This window comes from Pieris brassicae, chromosome 1 (assembly GCF_905147105.1).
Source record: "Pieris brassicae chromosome 1, ilPieBrab1.1, whole genome shotgun sequence".
Classification (NCBI taxonomy): domain Eukaryota; kingdom Metazoa; phylum Arthropoda; class Insecta; order Lepidoptera; family Pieridae; genus Pieris; species Pieris brassicae.
In genome coordinates this window covers 5373094-5386744 of record NC_059665.1, presented here as the reverse complement: position 1 = coordinate 5386744, position 13651 = coordinate 5373094, and the positions used below count along the sequence as shown (strand labels likewise).

General features: G+C 31.3%; 1 protein-coding gene across 1 annotated transcript in view; it reads left to right on the top strand.

Annotated features, from left to right (window-relative positions):
- Positions 1 to 562: 562 nt before the first annotated feature.
- Positions 563 to 13651, top strand: part of LOC123711791 — a 72419-nt gene continuing 59330 nt past the window's right edge. Inside the window, exon 1 of the mRNA XM_045664597.1 lies at positions 563 to 616. The gene's annotated coding sequence lies outside the window, so the exon portion shown is untranslated. The remainder of the gene's footprint in view (positions 617 to 13651) is intronic.

Genomic DNA, 13651 nt, shown 5'->3' with positions numbered 1-13651 from the left:
ATTGAGATGACTGTAACGGAAAATAATGGTGGTTGGAACGACATACGTGATAGGGAGTTTTGTAGTAACATGACAATATCAAAAGTAAAAAAACTGCTATTAGATATGAAAGCACAGTTTATGTAATTAATAAAAAAATATCTGGCCGATTACAGCAATATTAATTTCTATCATGCTTTCAACTGATATAGTATAATTTATTTATTGTATTGTATTATTTATTACTGTTATTACTAGGTACAACTACTTTTATTAGTTTGTGACTTGATCAGGGAGACAGCTCCACAGGCTAAAAAAAAATTGTTCCCGCTCTAATATACAAATTATTCAAAATCAATTCTTACATATAAGAACTGCATGCGAATTACATCCTATGTGATTACGATCAAATAGGTTGTATTAAGTACTGTCCCAATTACCTGAGACAAAGCACGTTGGGTGTACCTTGCGCTATAAGAGTACCTTAGCGTAGGAGCGGTTTGATTGAAGAAGGTGAGGGGGAGAAGAGGCTTCCACGCGTAGAGGCGCGCGCATCCTCGGCCCGGCCACGAGCAACAGTCTGCTCGTGTGAGCCATCGCTCGCGACTCGGCCTAAAACCTCCGAAAATGACAAACGGTAAGTCACCATATTACCTTAACGCGATGTATAAACATAAAAAAAATATTATTGTTAATTTAAAATTTTTGTATAATTCCTAAATAATTTACTGAAGCCATGTGATGATTTTAAAATTCGCATCCTTTGTCCGTTTTGATAAATATCAGAGTCAAATTTTACGTGTTTCATAGTTTCATTCAAATTATTTCTATTGATAATAGTTTAATTAATACGTTTAGAATTTATTATTGATTAAAAGATATAACAATTGTTTTTTATATAGAAATGCAGCCGATAATTACTTATGTCCTAAATTACCTATTTTAAATTATAGGATTTAAATATTAATTTTTTTTGCGTTACTACAATATTAGGGTTAATTTCCTATACCTAGACAAGAGGTTATCGAAATATGAAATATATCAAACAAATATTATGTCATAGACAGGGCTGAATATCTATGGTTTATTCCTTTGTACGTTTACTATTATAAATATATTTTAAAATAATGTGGTACTCAGATACGAAAGGTATCGTTTTCGAAGCCATAAATATAGTGTTTATTTGAAATATTCTGTCAATATCGTGTCTGCTACACTCAAGGATAATGTATTGTTAAATTATGATTTGTATAATCGGAAACAACGTTTCAATCGTGGAACACAAACAGTACAGGTCTTAGAATCTAAGACAGTATTAAATGGCGCGGACATAAATATTAAATATCATTGTGATTGGTAATTTATATTATTTTAATGTGTTGGAATTGAATCAATGTAAGTCGTGCTGTTTGTTAGTTAAATTGGTGTAGATGTAAATATTTTATAAAAACCTCATACGGTATGTGTCTTTATATACGTCGTATAAAACTGCCTACACTTTTTATAATATTAAAAAAAGTGTATTTTTAGATGAATTTATATTTAGTAATGATATTCGAACTTACTTTATATAGAATTTGCAAACATCAATAAGAAAGTTTTAAGTTTGGGCTTAATAATGCAAAAACTAATAACATTTTATGTTTCATAAAATCTTAGCTTGGCCAGTGAACTCATAATTTCGTTTTATGAACTACAACTTGCTTATAGTCTATTAATTTGGACATTCCGCACATACTGAATGCTTGATTATTTTATCTTGATATTTGTTATTTTGATATTTTTGGTAGGTTTTGTTAGGATCGCATTATTGTTTCATAGAACAAATTTATTCAATTCAAATTTTGTTTTACACTAAAGGTAATGTGTTCTGTTACTCAGTTCGTCAAAGTATAATTTTATTATTTTAATTTAATTAACAACAATCATTGATAATAAAATCAATTCAAAAATCCAGTAATAACTTTTGCGGTTCCATATCACCCGTTAAAATGTTAATTCCTGTAGGTTTAACCAAGTGTGATTTAGGAATAGATATATTATTCTCATTAAATGAGTGGAGATAAACTACTGTCAATTGAAAGAAAACACTTGGAAGAAAATTGGTCTTATTATCAAGCCAAATTACCGCTTAGCGCCCTAATTAGCCACCTCTCAGCGGAAGCTTTTGGGATTTATTAATTAAAGGGGTTCATTTAAGTTTAAGATCAGAACTTGATTATGTGCGAACAATTAAAAGCAAACCTCCGTGCTGCTTAAGACGAATACACGCCAGATTTTAAACTTATCATTATATCGTTACAATAATATATAGTTTTTTTTCCAAAAGGTGTACGACGGAGATATATTTTTGAATAATTTCCCCGTCGTTTTGAAATAATTGCTTCAAAATCAAATTAAGTTCCTTCGAATAGTATTAATGCAATTTACCGCTAAGCCACCAAAATTTCTCTTGCTTTGCTATAAGATTTTAAATTGAAATTTTCAAAAACTGCTTTTCCTAATTGTTCACTAGGCTGTCTTTTAAACCATCTCACAGTTAAGTTGTAACGCCTTCGGATAGTGTCTTAAATCAAACATTATAATTAAAAAAAAACTCATTAATATGCTTTTAACAAAATCAGGAATAACATAAATATAAAAAGTGCTAAATTCGAATGCATTTATATTTTAAAATAATTTATATATATATATATATTAATTTTAAAATAGTACAGATTTCATCTTGATAGCACACCGTCTTAAAGCTATATTTACTTAAAGCTATATGAAAAATCTTACTGCGCTTCTGGTGGTTCGGTATAAAACTAATATTTGTTAAACAAATATTTTACGTACAAAACGATTCGTATTTTGTCAAGATCTTATGCGCATTTAACACTCGCACGAGAGTGGAAGGATGAGGTGATGGAAAACATCGCGAGGAAACTTATTGAATTTTGATTGATTATTAAAAAAACGTAATGAAACAAGGCCGCTTTTTTTTAAATATTTATATAATTTAAAGTGCAGCTAATAATACCGTGGTAAAGGTTCGCTACGAAAGAAATAAAAGTTGATAGAATCTGTCTGATATTCTGAAAGGTCCCTTAGGCCTAAATGCGTATTCGCTTAATATTCTTTTTTACCAAAAGCTCGCTTTCGACGATGAGATTTGGATCCACTCTGTACTAAATATTTTAGTGGAGTCGGCTATACTGAATACTCTTAAACCTCGTCTTCACGTACGTATCTGAATATGTATGAATTTTATTACGTAACATCTTATTGCTACGGGCAGGACTTGGTACTTGAAAATCCTATATAAAATAATTCTTGGCGTTTTTATTACAGTGCTAAAACTCTGATTTGTTGGGTGTTTATGGAATCATATAGGCTTTGGAGTATGTGCGAAGAGGTTTAATGTTGAATCAATGCTAGTGTACATTACATACATAGGTCTTAGAGAAGGACTTTAGTAACTCATGGTTATACATCGACAAAGTCGAAGCTAGTGCCTAACTAATTATAGAATGATAATTATATCATAGCCACACTCATTTTTACTAGAGACAATACCCATATACGATTGGTTTTAAATAAGATTTTCTTCTAAGTTTGTAATTGTTTGATGCGAGACAATTTACTTTGTCTTTGGAACGAAGGTATGTAAAACGAGGATTCCGGTGACAATTTTAATATATATTATCTTACCCGATATAAAACTGCTTCGAAGTTAATGTCGTATGCGGTTAATTCGTTGTGTATTTTTTATGTGTAAGACTCACATATATATAGCGTAAAGAGACAAGCGTTTCGCTGTCTGTACTTTTATATTTTAAGCTACAACAGATTTCACTGCGATTATCAACAGAGATAACAAGATTTATATGTTTAACAATGTAGATATTGAAACAAAGTCTCACTGATACACTCACTTACTGATTTAGCTGAACATTTCTGGGTTTCTGGTGAGGTGCAGGATATTGTCTACTATCATGTGTATTGGACTAACTATAACCGTAACTATAGAGCGGAAAACTATGACGGTGACGTGGAGAATTCTCGATAACCATGACCGTTGCACGGGTAGGTTCAAGTATACATAACGAAGTCGTTTGATTTAATAAGGCTAGTACAAACATAACTTTTGACATAGCCACGAATGTCCCAATTTGTTGTTATGAATAATATTTTAAGTACGAAATACAAACAATGCGATGTTAACTTGAGCGATTCAAGTTTGTACATTCAACTTATTATACGGAGTTCCAAATGTACCGACATTTTTACGGTCGGTTTTTGTGTTTATTTTACAGAAAAAAGACTTAAAACCGACCCGTTAAGGGCTTATATTTACGATACTAATCCCCTTATAAAAACCTGAATCAAATACTGTTTACACTATGATAAAATTAGATAGATATATACTCGCTAAATTGTTGCAAGTACACTGTTATACATAGTTTTATGTATGAGTTCTTCATAAATCTGTTGCCATGAAAACGGACGTTTTAAACGTTAGAGCTTACAAATGAAATAATAGATACTAATTTATATTCCATGTAAAGACAAAAACCTCGTATGTACTTGTCCCATTTTATAAATTCGAACAATATAATTGGCTATTGATTGCAGTTTCACTCGCACATTTTCTGCTTTAGACTTGATAAAGGTTTTCTATACGTTGAAGTTTTGTATAGAGATTTCTGCTTCATTGACAATCATACGACACCAGGATCAAAATCTATAGGTTAGGCTAGCAGAGTCCAGATCGTAATACAAGCATATGTTTGATATATGCAAAGCCATACGTCAAAGTTATAGACAGCAGGTATTTGGTTTCAAATGTATCTCATGTTTATAAATGCAAATTCTAGTTCAATTTAGAACTACAAATAAAACCCGACGAATTTTCCTTTGTTAAAGAATAATAGTTATTATGATTTTAACCTAATTAACAAAGCATATTTGGAATTACAGTAGATATTTGTTTAAGCCAGCGGTAAATTTATTTTTTTACGCTTATTATTGTTAGGTAGGTACGCTTACGGTTATGATTATTCATGACTTGATATATTAAAAAATATAGTCCTACTAATCAACTATATCTTTGTACTTGTGTATAAAACTTTTATTACTTATTTCTCTTATATTAATGAAGATATATCCATTGCGCATTTCTGTGTGCATAAGACAGTTGGTATCTTATATTAAAGTCCAAAGGCTTCCCTTGCTACAAATGTTTAAAAAGAAACAAATATTTCAGAAATGTCAGTCATAATATTCTCATACGTTTAAATTTCGAACACTGTAAAGCTACGAGGAGAAATAGCGCAGGTTCGGGCGGTCGTGTTTCCGGTGAACGTGGTCTAGTTTCAAGCTTCCTCTCGGGAATCCAACCACATTGTCCGACGTCCGCTATTAGCGCTGTCAATAATCTTGCTTTATTCTGAGCGCCTGTGATTGGTATATTAACGATGCGTCGATTGTCATTACCTAGATTGGTTACTCTAGTGGATGTCTTCAGGTTTCTATTATCAATTGAGCTATGCTAGTAAATAAGGGTCAATAAGTAAAGTAAGAAAAAACAACCAATTGGTGTAAAAACATTTACAGATAGTGGTGAGAATTTTGTCAATATTAATATTAATACCGATTTTAATATTAAAATATATAATTTTTCGTTAAATAAGTATAGATTGCAATTCTAAATTTATATATGTATATATATATAAAATTAAAGGATATATATATATATTAAATTAATTAATTATATTATTTATTAATATCTTTATTTATATATATATATATATATATATATATATATAAATTTAGGATTATATAAAATATAACAGCAGGCAAACGGGCAAGACGCTCACCTGATGTTAAATGATACCGCCCCGCCGCCCATGGACACCCACATTGCCACGAGGCTTGCTATTTTCTTATTATTTAAGTACCTTCATATGATAGCCGCATCAAACCCATTGTAAAAACCCACAAAAATATTTAAATAATTTTATTGATTTATTTTTATATTTACTAGTCTTACAGTAACTTAATGCAATAGAAAACTTATAAATGCACAAATTAAACTAAGAACATAATACCGCATATAAACAAAACAAGAAAACATTTGTGCTAAAACTTAATTATGCGATCCTCTTGAATTCAGTCACTTGAATGGATCAGTCTCACATGCAATAGGCAAGGGTCCGCAAGACGTGCAAGATGGTGCTTCTAAAAAATTGTACGCGGCACTGATTGTAATTGCGACCGCGAAACACACTGAGTATGATTTGCACTTGTAACCAGTCTCTCAAAAAATTCTGCATTTGTACCCTACTTCTAAGGGCATCAAAAAATATAGTACTGGTTATATCCATACCCAAGACAAACAATGTTGGATAAATAACAAAGTAAAATATAAATCAATCAGGTATATTTTTTTTTAAGTCGAGACTAGACACTATTTCTTATCTTGTGGGACCCAAATCAAGTAACATCGCAAACAGCTACTTGGATAATACAATGATATTGTCGGTTTTATATTTGGCCGTACAAAAAATAAACCCTTAATTCCTATAAGCTATTTAAAATAAAAATTATGTTGCCCAGAAAATATATATGTCTTTGACTTTTTTAGGTGTTCCGCTACTATGTAATAATTATTGAGAATCTCCTGTAAAATTGAAAAATTGCCCGTAATCTGGTCGAGAATTGCAGCCGATTTTTCTTGCACCCGATCAATTTTCTCCTGCAATTGTAAACAATCTCGGCCGCTATTTATTGGCATCGATAATTTGCTATCGTCTGCAAATAGAAAACGTTTTGCATTTTCTGCCCCACCAGTATTTAACCATAAACAAAAATTCTAATAGTCCCAAATTTCTGACACGGGCCAAACCGAGTATCTTTTAGATTTAATTCCAGCATATTCATTGTATCTAGTGCACTCTATCCGTCACGTAACTTGTAATAAACTTTGGTTTAAGCGGTCAATGAGACGGTGCAACCTATTTGTTAATTTCTGCAAGATTTTACATCAGATACTTTGTCTATGTCCATGTCAAACACTTTTTGTATGTAGTCAAAAAGCGCAATAAATTGTTCGTGTTATTTATTGGTGCTCGAAATCCATTCATCCATCCGTGTTGGTAGTCAGAGAGTAGAGAGCTTAGCTGCTCGCTGGCTTATGAAGCGCTGACTCCATTACCTTTGCTGGCGTTGACTAAATTGCCAGAGGCCTATAATGATCCACTTAGCTGCTTTTACAACGATCTGGGAATGTTTATGCTTTAAATCATAGATTGCATGAAAAGGGGTTCAGCGAGTACTGCTTGACAGTCCTTACAGATATAGACAGGCAGTATACCGAGGTATACAAGCAGGCCTCTTCTTGGATTAAGCGTCGTAAGGAGTTCTGTATCTCCTTAAATTGCAAATACTATTATTCCTGAAATATATTGACAATCGGTAAGAATAATTATTAATTGAATATATATAAATGGGAACTCCGATGATTTTTAATTTCATTGGTTGAATTCTTTTAATCCATCCATCAATGTGTTTATCGAATTGAATGTTTTTAAAAGTTAAAACTCCAATCCTTTTATTTAAACTCTCTTGGAAGGACAAGTTTAGATTGATCATGTTTTCTAAATATCATATCTGACGGTGAATAAACATAAAAACCAAAGTACATATATTATTTAACATATAGCAATGATGTAGAAGTAAGCTGAATCATACCTTGTTGAAATTCGATACGGAAAAAAAATAGTTGTATTAAAACAGTTTAGGAAAACATAAAATTAATTAGTACATCATATTCTATAAAATAAAAATAAATCAGTGGCGCTACAACCTATTTAGGTCTGGGCCTCAGATTTCTCTCTGTTTCATGATCATTTGTCTAAGAGGTGATCAGCCTCCTGTGCCTAACACACCCCGTCGACTATTTGATCTAAGACAAAAGAGTTTCCCTACAATATTTTTCTTCACCGTTCGAGCGAATGTTAAATGCGCACATCCATTGGTGCACAGCCGGGGATCGAACCCTCGACCTCAGGGTTGAGAGTCGCACGCTAGAGCCGCTAGACCAACATTGCTTCTATCATATACTATAGCCTATATTTTAAAATCTCTATTAAATACAAAAGCAGCATTGTTATATTGTTTATACTAGAATCACAAGATTCGAAACGAATTTGTTTACTGTCCTAGTTCGTGAATAGCAATGTTTGTACGTTAAGCGCAAATTTACGACAACTTTTTATGGCATTGGATGGTTCCGAAAGCTATTTGTTGTAACGACCCTTCTATTTCTGCCTTGATTTGTGGTATACCAAAGTAATTGAGGTAAATAGACTGTCCAGTATTTTGTCCCAGTTGATCAAAACATTAGTGGTAAAGGTATCAATTTGTTGATTATTTACATCTATGCCAAGTTTAGTTTCGTTATTTTGCAACAAGCTGAAAGTTTATTTGTGTATATCTCCAACACAGGTAGAAATGACTAGCGACTATAAGGTTTGGATTGTTTTAGGTTTGGTTTGGATTACCTTAGCAGGTAACAGTAAAGGCGTGTAAAATAGTACCTTAAATTCTTTAAAGTATAATAAAGAATTAAACTCGACATCATTAAAAATCAAACTTTTAATTGACACCTGAAAATTAAACGCTATCAAAATTCACGAGGCGCAAAGTTAGTCGCACTGAAAAACGTGATTCAATATAGAGGACCGACCGTTGGCAAACCTTTGCCCGATGAAAGATAAAAGTGTGATTTAATCAAAAGTTCCAGCAATATTGTGCCTGCTCGTAACGGCGAGTCAATTTATTGGGCCCAAGTGTTACTTTCAAACAGATAAGAGATGCTTTTCTCTCTCGGCAAGTGAACATAAGTAAAACTCAGTGTTATTTGAAAAAAGAACACAATTCCGATTGTTTTCAAATATTGTTATACGAAAATAGTTTTTACTTATCAATTATTCTTTCAAATAAATAGTTTTCTTTAAAAATTCGTGACTGTAATTTAAAATTTAACCTGAAAAATTTCTGCGTTAAACGCTGAAGTTTTTAATTACTTTTTAACAATCAGTTCATTTCTCTTGCGGGATGTAAGTTTAAAAAATGAAGTCGTATTAAATGTTAAAGAGAAATATTAATATAAAACCTTCATGTTAGTAGATTTTTTTTTCAAGTTTCCGTCATACCTATTTCAATGCTTAACTTTTTCCATCAATGGTTCTTATACATTATTCGCATTAGAAGTGGGCAATATTAATTGAAATTTTTATATATTTTTTTTCTTAGAGTTTTTTAGTACTAACATAATTATAATGTTTCAGCAACAATACATGAGAAAAAAAACTAGTTTTATAGAATTTGTAACTCTATATTAATTCCAATTTTAATAGTTAAACATTTTCCGATTTTCCTTATCTTTCAATTATTCACTTATTTTCGCAGAGAGGAATGTAAGATGTTGTTATTTTTTAGGTAGTATTAAATTTTGTTGGAAGTTTAAGGTAATATATAAGTTATATTATAAATATTGTTTGGCATCTCTATAATTCTTATTTTAAAAAAGTTTTAATACTAGAAATTGATATCTGCGTAATTCACAAAGCTTAAAAAGCCGCCAGGTTGTCAGACCGCAATCAATATATATATATAAAAATGAATCCCTATTTCCCTTGGTCACGGCATCACGCATGAACGGCTGGACCGATTTTGCTAATTCTTGTTTTGTTGTATTTGTTATTGTCAAGAGAAGGTTCTTATGAAATAAAAAAAAATTGTAGGGAAAATTAGAAAATTTAAGAATACTTAACCACATATTAAGTAATCCTGACTGATAGCAATTTTTTTTTCAGTAAATAACGCTTTCACAATTCAAACTTTTTTGATGTAACCTTATACCGGTTGTCAAAACATTGACAGAATGCGGCCAGAAAAACAAACAAATAATGTTGTATATCACAAAGCATTAGAATAATAAACACTTTGTTTCTGAAATATTTTTTTAGTTAATTATACCAATTCGAAATCAATATTCATATTTAAGACAGGACAACGTCTGTCAGGTCCGCTAGTTTGTTTAAAAGCATATGACTTTGAATGAAACGATTTCTAGTAATCTACATAGATTACTTGAAATTGTTTGTTTGAAGTTTGACATATTAGGTACATACCTAATATGCCAACCGGCCACATCCTTTTACCACTTTTAACTTTTAACGAGAGAGATGTAGAAATAATTGTCAGGTAAAAAAATACATAAAACAAAAAACCATGTATAACAAATCTGTCCATGAACTCGTTGTTTCGTAGCGGGCATATTAATTACTGTTGCACTTAAAATGAAGTGATGTTATGGTACTTTCCTTTTACTGTGTTTTTCATATTAACGAATATTAAAATATGAAAGCATATATTTACTAAGGTCAAGTGTACATAAGATTTAAATCTAACTGTGTCGCGAGCAACTGCAGAACATTCATAATTAGGATTCATATAACTTACAAAGATCCTATGTAAGGTCTAAAACTTCCCAATCCGCCTGGTCCCCGTGGGGATAGAGAACACCACCCTTCATTACATATGAAAAAACAAAAAGGCGCTCCACGTCACAGTAAAATTATGCACGTCATCAAAACAATTAGATCTGAGAAATCAGAGAGAAAGTAAATAAAAAGAAACGGCAAAATATGGATGATGCTTTAATCCTAAAGGGGGTAAAAACTAGACCGTTAAACAAACCTACTTAATTTTTATATTTTGTAATAACACAAGTAATACTCATTTTAAGAAATGTTAACTAACTAATTTTAAAATTGATATGTCGACAAAAACAACACGACTTGTTGCTACTAGGTGACATCAACTGTTATAAAATTATTTGCAGCTCACTTCTTTTAATTGTCCTTCCTTTTTCCTGGCTACTAGACTCGTAATCGTCCTTTGTTTTTCACATCAACACTTACTATGCAAAAAAACATAGTATTGTATCGCGCAGTCCGGACATACAACGACTTGTATAAGCTATAGCGGAATATGGTTAAAAGGAGTATTAAGAATATCCATAGCGCAAAATCACCTGAGTCATGAGCATACCCCACATACACACCTTCATGTACTTACCCTCACTTTTACACCAACAGACAATTATATACATGTGTCTTACTACGACATCATGGAACATTACGATCTAGCCATACTTAAGACTAATAAGTAATTTAAGTCTAACCTAATTTAATAAAAAGGATTGTTATCATAAGTAAGTGTCCAACAACACTACTTATAGTCTCTATTAAAGGAAAGACACTCTGTTCTTATGTTCAATTTTTTTAAATTCACTGTTTAGCACTTAATATTAAAGTACACTAACACTAATTCACTAGTTCATGTGGTTTTGTCCTTTTCAATCTTCTCACTCGTGGTGTCAAGGAGTTGAATAGCCTCGATATTCACGTGATGGTGGAGCCTATGTTCGTGTGCTCCAGCAGTATTTTTTATTAATGTGGTGACGTCCTCTACATTAAGGTTCCGATGGAGGTTGTAATTGCGAATGTCCCTATTGCATGCATTGACTATTCCCCTGTTAAATGTATTTAATTTTAATTGTTTGTTTCCTATTGTAAATTTTTGAACTTTTGTTAGGTAAATGTTATGTATTACATATAATTTTTGCTAGCGTAAGATTACGAAATAAAATAATAACCAATTTTTGTATTAATTCATTAATAACGTTCTAAAAAGTAAATAAAATTTCTTCAAATAAAATTAATTAATTATTTTTTTAAGTGCACAGATTTCCTATACTACATTTATAGTACTATTTATAGATGACGACACCCGATTCAGTTTGACTAAATTTTGTTATAAAATATTGTATATTTGACCTAGAGCGTTATAACTAAGTGTTTGTGGGAATGGAATACATTTTTTATTACTAATGTAATTTGCCATGATACGAAAATAACACATCTAAACAAAAGATGTAATAAACATGTCTCGATGTAAGCCTCATTCTAAAAGCTGAAAAGAATTCTCCGATTTCTTCTTTTGCACGTTTTCTAAACAAAGATTAAATAAAGGATGAAATATGGTGAATAAAGTATTTACTGGTATAAAATGAAACGTATGCACGCTCGTCCCGTGAGATCGTATACGCCGGAAGGATATTACCATTTATGAGAACTGAATTCATTTTCTCCTTGTTTAATGAGGTTTTTTATAGCTATCTTCTGCCCACGATTACAGTTAGAATTAACGGTATATACCCAACGCTATATATCTATACCCAAATATCGCGTAAATATAATACAATGAAAATTATCGCGCGTATTTGTTATAGCTCAAAAATATGTAGGAGATCATTTTCATCCTATTACGGAGCAGTGTTAGAAACATTTCAATACGACTGTTAGATTTAATTATACTTTTTCAGTCAATCAATAGTAGATCTACTAGTATACTGAATTGTAGGTTTTCCAAAAAGCGTTTATAACTTTTAAATATATTAAACATATTCGATTTTGCGGCATTTTTTCGTGTAGTGTTAGAAATAGTGTCGAGTTCTGCACCAATTGAATTGGATTCAAACGACACTAATCCTACTGAACGTTAAGTCTCTCTTAGAGTAAGATTTAGAGACTAGAGCAAGTACGACCCGTATTTCCAAAATTGGGTTTTGGACAGAGTTCGTGGTAAGTCTCGAATCTTACCCTTAAGTTCTGGTACAGCGTCTCAAAATAAAATATTCGATCTCTTACATAAATACCATAAATTACACAAAAAACAAATTAGGACATAGACACGTCTCGCCATAACACGTAATTTTATATCGGTTTTGATTTATGGTCATTTTGGTTTGCGAATAGTATTTGATTATAAATATAATCAAGAGTTACCTCGTGGAGGTGGTCCGTTGTAAAATTTGCTGTTTTCTTCTCCTAATTAATTTTTCTTAAGATTTTCTGTAAAGCCGTTATTTTTTATTTATATAACAAATTTCCCGTGATCGATCATATTACAATAGCTTTAAGTAGCAAAATTATTTTCATATACGATATATAACATAAACGGTTAGTACAATGCTGAACCATGCCCTTTAGGCTATGTTGATTGTCGTTTAAATATAACTATTCCTTGCAAGTTATTGGAATTCTTATTACCAATTTCTTAAGAAAATATTTGAGACAATTCTTTTCCACCGTAAATTATCGTGAGTTTAATTTAAACGTTAGTTTAAGGATGTGAAAGTTTTCTAATATAATACCTATACTTACCGACATATTGAGACCCCTTTACCCCATTTCGAAGTGTAATATATAAAATAATATTTCAAATGATACGGTATGGTCGTTTATTTTAATCTAAAAAACAAATAATGCATTAAAAGAGTTCACATGAGATTCAAAATGTTCACTAAACTTTGTGTATAAATCTTATTTTATAGGGTTTTTTTAAATGTACTATGCGCTAAATGACACTTGCAATAAATAAAAGTTTGGCCAGACTTGAAGACAAAAATACCTTAATTGTTATCGATTTACGAAGTGGAATTATTAATGTCATTGCTGGCCTATCTAGGGTTGTAACAATGGATATACATTTAAAAATATACTTCGTGGACTAAAACACATTCTGTTACTACAATTTAACAATTATTTATTATGAA